At 38.3% G+C, this 13582-nt stretch overlaps 1 protein-coding gene across 1 annotated transcript in view; it reads left to right on the top strand.

The window, feature by feature from the left end:
- Nucleotides 1-13582, top strand: part of LOC139765226 (uncharacterized) — a 269229-nt gene that overhangs the window by 229147 nt on the left and 26500 nt on the right. The gene's annotated exons all lie outside the window — the stretch shown is intronic.

Raw genomic sequence — 13582 nt, 5'->3', positions numbered from 1 at the left:
CATCCACAATGTAAAGATACTAAATTCTGTGCGACATTTGTACAGTTGCAATTGTTATAATCAAATGGAAGGATGTTATCTCAGTATCCAATCCCACTTACATCTATGATTTGATCCCTATTGATGTTGCAGTATCCGTCTGATCCATCCCAAATACAGGGAACGAATCTATTTAGCGATAACAGAACGTTTTACTTATAGATGTGTTTACATGTATAGGGTGACCTATTGTGGGTATTGTGGTATAGTACCTACTACCCATAATGAAGAGTGGGACTGGAGGTGATGATGATTGGTAGACGGAGGACAGATAGCAAGAACTTTTGTTTTGGGATATCCAAGTAGCAGCCATTAAAGAAATTACTATCCCAATCAACCTATACCCTTTTATAGCTGCTTGGTTATCGCTACTATTTTGTTTTTTTCATTGCAATGTGAATAGATTCATCATCAGTTTGTTGGCGAATGGATCTGCTTTCATCTCGGAAAAGAGAATCACATTCCGCATTAGTCGTATCTGACACCAATTGTTTTATGAGCTAGACTAAAGGTTGTCGTTCTGAAAAAGGGGTTCAAACACCGTAAACGCCTCGTTGAGTATGTTATAGTCTTGACGTCATCTGTTCCAGTGAGCTTGAGCCCTGAAACCTCGGAGGAAACGAGAAAATCTTTTTAGAAAACTAATGGAATTTTGAGATATGATTTGAACACCGGATGGAAATAAAGATCAACATCTGAGTGAATCAGAAAAAAAATAGGAATCGCATATTTTTGACGCAGAATAGATAATCCTCGTCCAGAATATGAGGTTCAGAATATAAGATCAGGTTCCAGAGGTGAGATTGTGTCTTGCTGGAGTTGGAAACTAGAATGGTCTTGTTGGTCCAGCCATAGGTAAGAGAACATCTAATATTACGCTCGTAAATCTTTTTTTTTCTATGTAATTTGTATTATATTGTTATCATTGGTAGTAATTCTTTGATTCTTTTTTTCCATGAATATTTATGCACGATTTTAGATTTTTAGAGGCAGAAAATTGCTTAGAAAATGGTGATCATAGTAATGTTTGTGGCAATGGGGACTTTTATCAATATTTCGCTTGTCTAAACATCTTGATAAAGTTCCTTTTTAGTGGGATTTGGCCGGTTTTGGCATTCTTAGATGTTTTAGGCGTTTAAAATATTCTAATTGATCGATTAACTTTGGCAATTGGCGTTCCAGATTTATATATGAAATTCTCCTTTTTAATATGCCCATGAAATTTTGGACCTTGCCACTTTTATTTTCATTCTTTTTTTTTTTAAAGTTCATAAGGATTTTCTTCAATCGTTTGGTAAAATCATTATTCATATGGATCTTCACACACCTTTATCCTACGAGGGTTTAAAACCCCTTTACAATACGTTTTATATTTCGTTAAATTCATCCCATTTTGAGTTCCTTAAGTTCTAATAGTGTTAGATTTTCATCCGATTTGAACTTAGGTTCTAATTCTGGAAGCTTAGACAATGCTCAGCATTTTCATTACTTCCGATCATGTATTCTTTACGATGATGCTATTCTGTTTTGAGTCATATATATATATATATATATATATATATATATATATATTTCCTAGCGTTCTCTAGGTACTTGGTTCTTCATACGCGTATAGTTTATAATCGTGTAACATTATCTTCTATCGGATCGAACTGCTTATATTTTGAAAGGGGCTATTTTGTCTGGAAATGGTATTGATTTTAAGGTATGATTATCAAGAAATGTAGTAGCAATTGTGGTAAATGTGTGTCTGCAAATGATCCAAAAGTATCCATTATATTGCACATCTAATCTATCTTCATTTAACTTAAATATGTAGTAAAAAGCATAGACTAACGAATTTTAGTAATATACAGTGAAATATCTAAGCATTTCGTTTATACTTAAAAAGTTCTGTTATATTGGGTCATTATGCAGGCTATATAAAGACTACAGAGCCACTTTTTTAAAAAGTAGTTTTTATCGAAATAAACTTTTTTAAAAAGATTTTATTGAAATTATATACATTAGCATTTTTACTTGACCCTAACTGACGATAGTTTAACGGAATGAAAGGCAATTGTAATGGTACAATGCTGAATGGCAGAGACCATTGAACTTCTAACATTGTTGGTAAAATGAATTTTTCGGCACATAAAGCAGGTCTTGTGCGATGACGCGGTCAAATGAGTTTCGGAACAATTTTCATTCTAATCCTGGTATCCAATACTTCGGATGCCTCAAGTTGGGAGTTTTTAATTATGATTTAGGTTCACCAGTGCTTCATATTTTTCTTAGTTCCTTTACTTTCTCACACACACACACTGCAGATATCTATTTTTTCATACATTTTTTGATTCGTACCAAAAGTTTTATTTAGTGTTGACTTGATGAACTGACTTCTAAAAAGCCTCTGGTGTGAACATTTTGAGCAAGGACAGTACTCAGAAGTGTGAGCATTGGCTTAATCTTGTTTGATGCATCATAGATAGTTTGGAGATGGCTAGAATATATATATATATATATATATATATATATATATATATATAACATACAGACCTCCAACAGCCAGGATCGAACCTGGGACCCCTGAGCGAGAGGCAGGCATGCTAACCGCTAGGCTATGGGACTGTATAATAGGAAGCAACTATTCGAAATACTAAGTATTCGAATACCCTTCGTCTCACAATGTTAAGCAACGGGGTCTATCGGTTGTTTCCGAACAGACGCCATAGCCAGCTGATAGCGTTTTACTGAACCTAACTGTACAACGCGGAGTTATATGAATACGAATAATACGTATTATACGTAACAATATAATTCAAATAATCGCTATGTAAGTAGTATTCAAATATTCGCTGATTATACGTAACAATGATCATTTATATAATCTCTGATGATATGTAAAAGTATTAGTATTCAAATCGCTGATTATACGTATCAATATTAGCATTCAAATAATCGCTGATCATACGTAACAATATCGGTATTCAAATAATTCCTGATTCTTGTTCGAAATTATTCGCTCCAGGATCCGAAGTGTTGCATTACGGACGTAGGCCGAAGATACACAGATCCTGTGGGACTGATGTGAACAATGACCAGGGTCGTCTGTGTGAAAACAGAGACTGTTACAATGTTTTATATTCCAGGTGAGTTGGTATGGATGTCAATACTTTATCAAGGAGTTGGTATTATCTGATTTACCCATAGTGTGGATAATTTGGATGGTAAAACTCTCATGTTAGTACAGTTTTGATATAGTCATTGTAATGGAATGACCTCCATCCAAAGTTGATTCTGTTAATTACATGCACCGGAAGTAATTATCATTTTCAACTTATCATTAATGAAACTTGAGATGGAATTGTGGTTGTGATGTTTTGTTTACCCCGAATATATTGTTGTAAACCATAGTTTGATTAGATTTGTTATCGCGAATATATTGTAGTAAACCATAGTTTGATTAGATTTGTTATTCCGAATAAATTGTTGTAAACCATAGTTTGATTAGATTTGTTATTCCGAATAAATTGTTGTAAACCATAGTTTGATTAGATTTGTTATTCCGAATAAATTGTTGTAAACCATAGTTTGATTAGATTTCTGTTTCGTTGAGTATTGCAGAAATGCCTTTTGGCCTCAAAGTCAAAGATGACTGAAATGACATGGGATATGACATTTCGTGGAACATATGTAAAGAAAAAAATCAAAAGATTCACGAGCAGGTGCGTTAAATTTCCTTGACTGTTTAAATGATTGAAAGAATTTTAAATAAAATGTATATGGAAGTTCTTTCACACATCTGTTTATGCCATAGTTAAAGCAACTACAGTTGATAACATATGTCAGAATTATGCATCACGATTTCTCGTTTCTTAATCTTTCCGAATCTTTAGCCACCTCAAATGGAAGTAGAAACTATTTTTCTAATGAATCATGGTCTTACAAAGGATCTGGAAACCACCTCACACCACTTGCAAAAGGGTCTGGAAACTTTGATACCAGTACTTTTTGTTTCCAGGTGCGAGAATATCATTCTATATCAGCCATATATGCTTAATATTTTTATATCAAATATCGTTAACGCTATAAGTATAAAAGATACGTATTGGGTATTCCTAATCTGTTCCTTCACTTGCTCCACAAAAGTAAATTCGGTAAGGAAAAGTTTGACAATAGGTCGTTTATTTTACAGATCTTGAGGATAGTGTTCAAAAAGTGTCGGTGACTTGCGTAAGCTGGTTGGAGAAATGTGTCCAGAATTGTGGTATGAACGGGAACTCTTATCCTCAGTGTATGACACGAGACGGTCTGTTGTTCCAGGCCTGACTGTGAATCGGATGCCCAGTGCATAGTTGAAAAAAAAAAAATAGTGAAACAGATGAACATACTTTATAACTTTAGAATTTGTCTTGCGAACTTTATAGCAACAAATTTTTAATTCATAATGTTCAATTGTCTTGTGCTTTACTTGTACAATCGGATGTGGATATCGTAAATGGAAGTATGATAACGCAGATCCTGTCGGCAATCATTGTAATATTAACTACTGCTTATATTGCCCCCATTGTTAAATGGAAAGATGTCAGAATGTAACTTTAAAAGACGATCCAGTGAACATTGCTACTACAATCAAGGCTATAGGAATCGAAAGCAATCTTCCCTGTTGCTGCAGAACTAACATTCTCTTTTCTGCACATAGTGATTTACGATGTAAATGGTCGGTACTGTAACACACAAGTTTGCAAGATATTCATTGCATTGAAATGGTGAAACGTTGTATAGTAGATTCGATCTGCCTCCTTTTCAAGGCAGTGCTCGTATTGTCGCTATATTGATAACTGTGTACAGTACAAACGAAAATCGTGCAACGAACTTGACACATTTTCTGTGTCTGGGAGAGGTATATAGATTCTCAATTCTTTTTTTTCTTTTTTTTTTTTGACGTGTAGAAAACGCATGACCCAGCGGAGCATTGTCGTGTAGACATAAACCTAATGTAGGAGAGCGTTTAAACATTTTAGGTCTCGAATATTCAGTAACTTGTCAGACAAGCGTTTTGTTATGTTATTGTACTGTTAAAGATATAGTCTTTATTGTTGCCATCGAACGACTGCATATGAGTTTTTCATCGGTTTAGTTTGACGGGTTTATTTTGGCTCATCGCTGGATATTACTAAGGACTGTTGCATGACTAATGTCCAGTTGTTAATTGGACAACACAATGTGGAAATTTAATGAACGTTTTTGAATCGTCTCTCTCGTAAAAGCTTCTTTTTCATAGCTTTATCATGTAGTGGGCCTTGTTCTCAGATTCCTTCCGTAAGAGGCTTTTCAGTTTTGTAGTATTCTAGTGTTCGCTCGTGGAGATGATAAGAAGCTACGAACTTTATTACACCAGTTAAGTGAGAGGTAAAAGATTATTGTCGCTTTGGTTTCATTCCACACTCCGTTCCACAGGCAGCGTACCCACCCGACTTCGGGTCAGTACTTTTCTTGAAGTGGTGACTTGGTGAAATGATGACCAGACCATCGAACATTATAATGTCTTTAGGAAACCAAATTCTAATGAGACACGAAATTCTGAGTAAGGCGATGTGGGTGTAAAAGAACCATTTGTATATATGGAGCGGGTTAATTTCCATTATCGAAACTCGTTTAAGATGCACATGTTCTTTTATGTGCTTCATCTCAAACTTTAGAGTTTAGGGTAACTTCTGTAAATACGGTTCCCGAAGACACCCCGTCATTATTGATGGTTAAAGAACTTTTGCATTTCCAAATAAGAGTATTTTAACTTCTAATGTCTCAGATCTTGTGCTTGACTTGCCTATGTTATTGTGATGTGATGCAAATTTAGCTAGATTTCTTTTATTTTTTTGGCTTGACTTGCCTATGTGTTATTGTGGATGTGACGCAAATTTAGCTATTTTTTTTTTTTTTCCTGGCTTGAAAATCTGAGTACACGGAGAGTCATATTTGCATGGGTAGACATCTACATATCCTGTTATACAATTATCTTGTATAATAACGTTTGGTTTTACGATGAGTGTTATTCAGCCCTATCATTAATTTTTTCAGGACAGCAACAGTACTGTTCGACTACCGAAATTCTAGATAAAGAACCTAGAATAGAATATGGGGTCGTTGACGTGACCAGGAAGAAAAATGAAACTGTGTGTGTGTGTGTGTGTGTGTGTGTGGAAGACTAGTGACCCGAGTCTGTTGCATTTCGGGCAAGATTCGGGTGATTAGCCGTGTTTATATACTTCACTTCCCCCCCAACCCCCATAGAGACCTGTGTATGATGCCAACGTAAGGATGAGGAGCCAGGTAGTCTACTGTGTTCCAAATGACTTTCCGCCCACAACCCTGCTTGGATGGGAGTGTTGAAATCACTCTTGCTAGCCAGTGTATCGACCTGTATGTGTGGCCAACATAGGGATAAGGAATGAGGCGAGATCGTATGTAATGTTCCAAATGATCATTTATGAGAGTTTCAGTCCATAACACCTATTTGAATTGGTGTTGAAACCCTTTACCATCCACTGCAGAGACTTGTATAATTCTCCATAAAAGGGATAGAGAATATGGAAAGAGAAGGAGTTTGTGTCTATATATCGTTTATGCCATTTATTTTGATGATCGTACATAATCTTGTGAAGTTGACGAAATCTGGAATGCGTTAGTGATATCGAAAAGTATCTTGAATGGTCACTTTTTATGTGACTTTCTTCGATTACGTTTAGAAAATCTTGAATGTTTACCGAACGTATAACCTGTGATGGTAGGCAGGATAAGATGCGGAGGAAAGGATATTTCAAAGATCACAGTCGTAGTTCGGACGCGTGTGTTCAAATGCCTTTAATATAACAAGACACGTTGGTCGGGTTGGAAGCCAATTAGGAGGCATATCAAATCAACAAGTAAACTAATCTACCGAGAAAGTCTAGTGGAAATGTGGCAGATGTGTTGGGTGTGTGTATATGTACAGTAACGAGAATTATATACTTTGCTTAGCATATAGTCTTTTGTGGAGTTGGAATTTGACTTTGCAATAGTTTTGTCCCAAAGTAGTATGTATCGTACTCTCGTATTCTAAATACCTTGATGCACGAGAAATCTACAAGAATAATATCCCTGGTTATTGTGAGTGCGAAAACACCACAGCCTGCAGTCTACAGCGTGGATGTTGTTCACTTGGCTGTAGACGAGACGAGAACACTGCTCATGGTCTGGGTATATTCAAAATCGACGCTTGTGAAACCAAAAGAAATATTTTCTATTGTAATTCCCTTGCCTCTTGGCTGTACTATTTTGTTTCCCACCTGTATATGGACCGTATCAATTGATTTCTCTATAGTTTATATTGAACAACTGGGCCTTCATAGCCCAGATATCTAGACACTAATTAGTTTTCATGTTTCGTGCCTTATTAATTTTTTTTTTTCTCTCGTTTACAGGTTTCGTGTCCTGTAATTGCTGGACTGTTGTCGAAGGGCGTGGTGTATCATAATTGGTAAGAGTATCTTTGTAGATAGATGTACGTAAAATCTATCTTCTTCAGCAGTGCAGATACGAGAGTAGCCTCCGTGAAATCCATGTAGGGTATGTGAACAGGGACTTCTTGTCCGTGTAGAAAATAAAACCGAAGAAAAATTTGGTCACAAACTTGACAAAATTCGCGTATCATGTCTCTGACTTGTTGTTAAACAAGCTGTGGTTGGAATAGTATTAACATAGACCTCAACTTTTCAAATACGGCAAACTTGAAACCTGCGTTGCCTTGCAAAATAAAGGTTTGCCCAATCCAAAGATTACATGGAATTGTTTGTATTTCGGCCATTCATAGGAAAATGTAATTCATGCATAGGTTATGGACAAATGATTACTTACGGCAAGGAAAATATGTATAACTTGGGGAAAATTGAACTTGATGTCAGAGCTTTAGTAATGCAAATTGTCCAACCTAATATATATATATATATATATATATATATATATATATATATATATATATATATATATATATATATATTGCAAAGCAATGACCGTAGAACTTTAGCAGATTATGTCCCTCCGGGCTCTGTAATACTCTCCCAGAAGGTTGCCACACCGTGCCATCCTCTCCAACACTCCTCGCCACCATACTCTAATACTCCGGCTTACGCCACGCCCTCCCACACTGCCAACAACCCCTTAGCAGCACTGCCTTCCCTCGCTGCCGACACCACACTCCTCCGTGGCCACGAAACGTGCCTTTAAAACCGCCAGCACAACCTTACTTCGCCGCCGCGCTCTCCTTCACTCTATCAGACTCTTTTAGCTACCGCACTCGCCCTTACAATCACCACAGCCTCGGAACTCTCTCCTTTACACCACACTTCCTCAGCAGCAATGACTATTGGCCACCATACCCGTAGCGACTGTTTATAGTGTGCAGTGGTTCCAAGAACTCTTCAGTTTTCCCTCGCCTTGCCTCTCTTAAGTCCGTCATGACGCTCCCGCTAAGAAGACTAAGATCTTTCCCCAGAATTTTCCATCCCGGCAGCCAGCAATTTCTCTTGTCGAGAATATTGATAAATTGACAATTTGTGTATGTGGAGAGGTTCATCGTACGGATGGCACCTTCCTTGCTTTACATACGGACGGCTGCGTGACAGGAGTGATCTATGGGGACATAAAGCCAAGTTGTTAAAAAGAAAAAACAAGCTTTAAAACTTTTCATCCAGCGAAGTATATTTTTCATCCAGTGAACTGTAGAGGCTTTAGGTATAAGGAATTATACATCACTATTTCCTGTAGTGTACCGATCATCTATTATCTGTCTACAATAGACTAAGCTAGACACTCTTATGACTATGCTCTTCTATATAGTTCTGTTCTGTATAGAATAAAAAGGTCGTGGGGCTATTTATTCACAGGATTGACTTTGAATAATACTCTAGTTGCAGTCAAATGGGGATGCAGTCAAATTGTCAATTACATGACTGGCTATTTGTCCAATATATTATCTCTGATGCAGTGCACTTTGTTTGTGGAAATGAATTACCCAACTATATATTCAGTTTTAACGTTCATCGGTGGGAAAGTTTACCGATTTATTATCGGTCGAAATCACGCTTGTCTGAGCACTGATAGTTATGGACTCGTCATTTCCAGATATAATAAATGACATAACCTTGGGATACCTGACGAATCCTTGGGGATATACCCATTTCTCTCCCTCAGTCTCTTACACATACAATATCTTAGTCATTTAATACCTACACGAGTCTATGGTCAATAAAAGAGTGGTCTGTCCCCTCTGTCGCAAGGGAAGGAGACTTGTGTAGATATATACGGCGATGACAGAGGTTTCAAAAGTGTGAAAGAGTAACATCGTAAATGGCAGCTGAAGCCTAAAGTCTCCATAAACTATAGAAGTCCATGGTGGACACTCGATTACCGAAATGCTACGCATGAGCATAATGGATAGAGGTTTTTCGACAAACTTCTATGATGCCAAGTCCACTGCATGCAATCGAGTGCTTGGGCAAGAATGCAAGCACAAATAACCCTGTTGTGGCTATGTCTTAACCGTCAAAAAGGACACACTTATCAGTCACGTCTGTTCGATGAATTATAAACATGTGTATCCTTAACTTCAAACGCCAGACTTGAGTCATCGACCCAATTGATAGGGAAAAGTACATGGAATTTGTGTATGCTACTAGCTCGGTCGATCCAATGCTCCTCGCCATATCTCGCAGAGTGTTGAATAATAGCCTTACAAGCTCCAGTGCTTGGCTTGCGAGTCTAAATTACATAATCCAATCCAATCGTAACAGCTCGCAACGATTGACTGTTCCACGGATGACTATCCTTACTGTAATATATTTACCAGGAGCAAATCAGTTCTTTCCATCATTTCCTGTAGGAGTTCCAGCCCAGGACCCAGCACAATAGGAGACTTTAACCCCCTAGGCCAACCTAAGCTGTTAGCACTGCACATTGAGATTCAGACGTTTTGGATACTAATAATTTCTTGGCACTTCGATCACATCATCCCGATCTAGGTCTCAGGACGACTTGTGAATTTCGATTCCTTCCGACTTATTGCACTGAGCTAGATCTATAAAGGTCATGGATAGAATATAAGATTTTCCTTTATCTTCGAGACAGTTTATCGAAGTGCTTTCCCCTAAAACTTATTTTGAACACCAATTTGGACAATTGTCCAAATCATTCGCTTATGGAAAGGTCCACACATGACGTGGCAAAACTAACTTGTGTCGAGACAGCTTAGCTGAAGCATGAGTTTGAATGGAGAAAACTTGGGAGGTAGTGAAGTGTTGTATATACCCGAGTATATACAGGATACAGTCATCTCCCCCTCTTTTCCAGTAATTGTCTCTGTTACCCATTACGTTTGTTCACTTTTCTGTGTTAAGGCACAATATGTTCTTTTGAAGATGTCTTTGTTGTTGTATGCTAAAATGTAATTTTTGTCTGTGTATAAATCATTATTATATCTTCACTATTTGTACAATTTCTGGGAGACAGACGTATAGGATACAAGGGAAATTACTTGTAGATAAAATGGAAAACATATTGGATTTCTTAACCTCTCTGATTTTGGTATGGATAGGATGATGTATAACGCTTTAGTAAACGTAAAATGTTGCTTTTATGTATTTTGATCTTGAATAACTATGTTGTAAATTAAGGTCTAGTATATTGCTTACGACTGGCCAAATGAGAAAAAGAGCATTGTATTTGGAATAAATTGTTATATGTATATATGTTAGAAAGCACATGTTTATTTTGATTGAAATATACTTATTTCATGGACGTGTTTGGTTTTCAAACCTGTGTTGGACCAGAACTATAAGCAGCTGTCAGATGTTAGCCAGAAGGAGGAGTCTGTCTCAAACCCAAATCTCTGAACAGAAACCGTTAATTCGGTTTTACTGATATGATGGGCTGATTATACACCCTTAGATAAAGGGGTGACTTCGAAACAACCATGAGAGCAGAGTCTTCCTCATGGCGTGGTGAGGAGGCAGAGATTCTGGGAGAACTGAGGAATGTTGCGGAAAGAGGTGTGTGTATATCTGGGAGGGCGATGGGCATGTTTGAAGGTATAGCAGTTCCAGTGGCAGTTGTATGGATGGATGGATGCAAGGCATGAGCTCTGGATAATGTACAGTTGCCCAAAGTAGTGATGTCATACATTATGCAAAATATGTTTCGGACATGAAACGCGGCAACACCGCCAAACGCTCTCTCTCCCTCCCCCCCTCTGTGAGTGATAATTTCGTGGCAATGCTTCGTTTCCCAATATTTCAATCTTTACAATGCGAATTATTTTGCTTCGTGATTAAGGCGATATTCTTCACTCGAACAATGATATATCATTTCAGTTAATTGTCCTTCACTTGATAAAACAAGAAATCCAGTCGGGGTTAGATGCCACATGCCACCAAGTGAAATTCACTGACCTATGACATCACTACTTGGGGCAACTGTACGAAAGAGGGTGAATTTGTCGGAAATGAAATGTTTGAGGAAATAAAACGATGAGAGGCATAGGAAAAGATATGATCTAGAGCTGAAGAGGGCGAGACGAAATGGTCTGGAAATACGGGGAGAACTAGTGAGAAGAGGTTAACAGAGGCTGTGTATACAAGTGAGGACAAGATGGGAGTGACAGAAGAATGGATTGAATATGGTGATGTGGGCCTGAACATACCGAAGTGTGAAATGCGTGCACGGGTTAGGGAACTGGAGCTATGTGGTATACGGAGGGTGACGCGCTGTCAGTAGACTGAACCAGGGCTTGTGAAGTAGCCAGGGAAAAGCAGGTTAAGGTCTGTGGGGCTTGGTTGTGAAGAGGTCTGTATTATCGGTGCATGGCACGCGACATCTACGGAGAAAATGAGAGCGAATGAAGCCTTAGTCTGTTCTTGGCACTACCTCGCTTGCATGAGATATGGCGAATTAGTATAATGGCAAATGATTAATTTCTAGTAAACATGAAGTGCTTTAGCTCTTCACTATAGCGGGTTTAGCCATTGGGTACAGATGTTGCTAGAGACTGGGTCATCCGCTGAGAACCCTGTTGGCCATGGGGTACCTCGCACTTGAGCTGGTCACGCTACAGCGTTAATCACCTTAATATGAAGTATCTGTTCTTAAATCATATAACCTTGTGAAGTCCCTTCGTGTAACTACAGCAATGAATGTTAGCATACAGAGTGGTGTAGTAATGTGTGCTACGTTCGTGCAATACCCAATTTTCCGGATATAAACATTTACATACATGTTTATGATACGTGCAAGATTTACCAACCATTAGGATGTCTAATTACTACAATACCAATCAAGACGATGTTGAAATCCTTATTAATCCTACGCTTTACGTTCCAACCAAACCAACCACTATAGCGACTGGGAACCCGATCCAACAGCATCATATATAACCCTGTGCGAGACACTACAATGTCAATTCTCGTGACTAACCTTCCCATGCAGAGTTAACATTTTCTAAACTGGATATATATTGCTGGCTGCTGGGATGAAAGTATTAAGATAGCGAATTCTTGAGCCGGACGAAAATGCCGGCCATATGGGGAGCATGAAGAGGAAAAATGAGCGCGTCCTCGAAATGAAAAATGCAATCGACCGTCGAAGGTGAGGGTGCGATGGCCTTAGAGTAAGATCAGCAGCAGCCAGGATGAGATGGAATTGGTGGTGATGGCGATTGAGAGGGAGAATGTGGTATAAAAGGGAGCGATTGTGGTAAGCGAACTGGGGATTAACGAATGGTACGAAGTAGTGCCCGCTAGCCAGGGAAGGAAGGAGTGGGTGGTGGCCAAGAGGAAGATGTAGTAGATATCTAGTGGTGGTGACGAGGAAGGATGTGGTAACAAGGGAGTAATGGTGTTGGTAGGTTATGGAGATAGTGTTAGCGAGGGAGGTTACGGCATCAAGGTTGCGAGTAGTGGCCAGGCTGGGAGCATAGTGAAGCAAGGTGCGCTAGCACGTTCAGTGTGCTGTGGCCATTCTAGGAGGGAGCGAGGGGTACCCGAAAGGTCATAATCCAGAGGCAAAGATTTTTTGTGCAAAACATCTAAATTTTCTCGAATTCTTAATGCGGGTACTATATTTCACTCTAAGTTGCTTGCCCGTAATATTTGATTAGTTTCTTGTGCAAGTAAAACCAATATTCAAATAGCAATTGCTATACAAAGACAAGGCCCTTTGACATGTTTTCTTAGTGACCATCATACACACACCATTTTGGGTGTGTGGTGGTACGTCGTAGACAGTTTGAAGTAGGTTATAGTTCACCAGACTTCCACGGATATGTAGACGTTACAGCTGTTCTGGAACTGAACAAGTTTTGTAGACTATGGGGCATCCCAAATTCATGTTTCGTTTTTCTTTATACATTGAGAAAGACTAGCGAATTTTGGAAATAGAATTCTTTCAAAGTGGTCTGCAAAATATTCATGTTTTATCATAGTCTTCAACTAGTCGTGTACCGCTAACCACATTTAAAAATGTTTTTTTTCTT

The sequence above is a fragment of the Panulirus ornatus genome, chromosome 53, assembly GCF_036320965.1.
Source record: "Panulirus ornatus isolate Po-2019 chromosome 53, ASM3632096v1, whole genome shotgun sequence".
Taxonomy (NCBI): Eukaryota; Metazoa; Arthropoda; class Malacostraca; order Decapoda; family Palinuridae; genus Panulirus; species Panulirus ornatus.
This window is presented reverse-complemented; position numbering and strand designations above follow the sequence as displayed.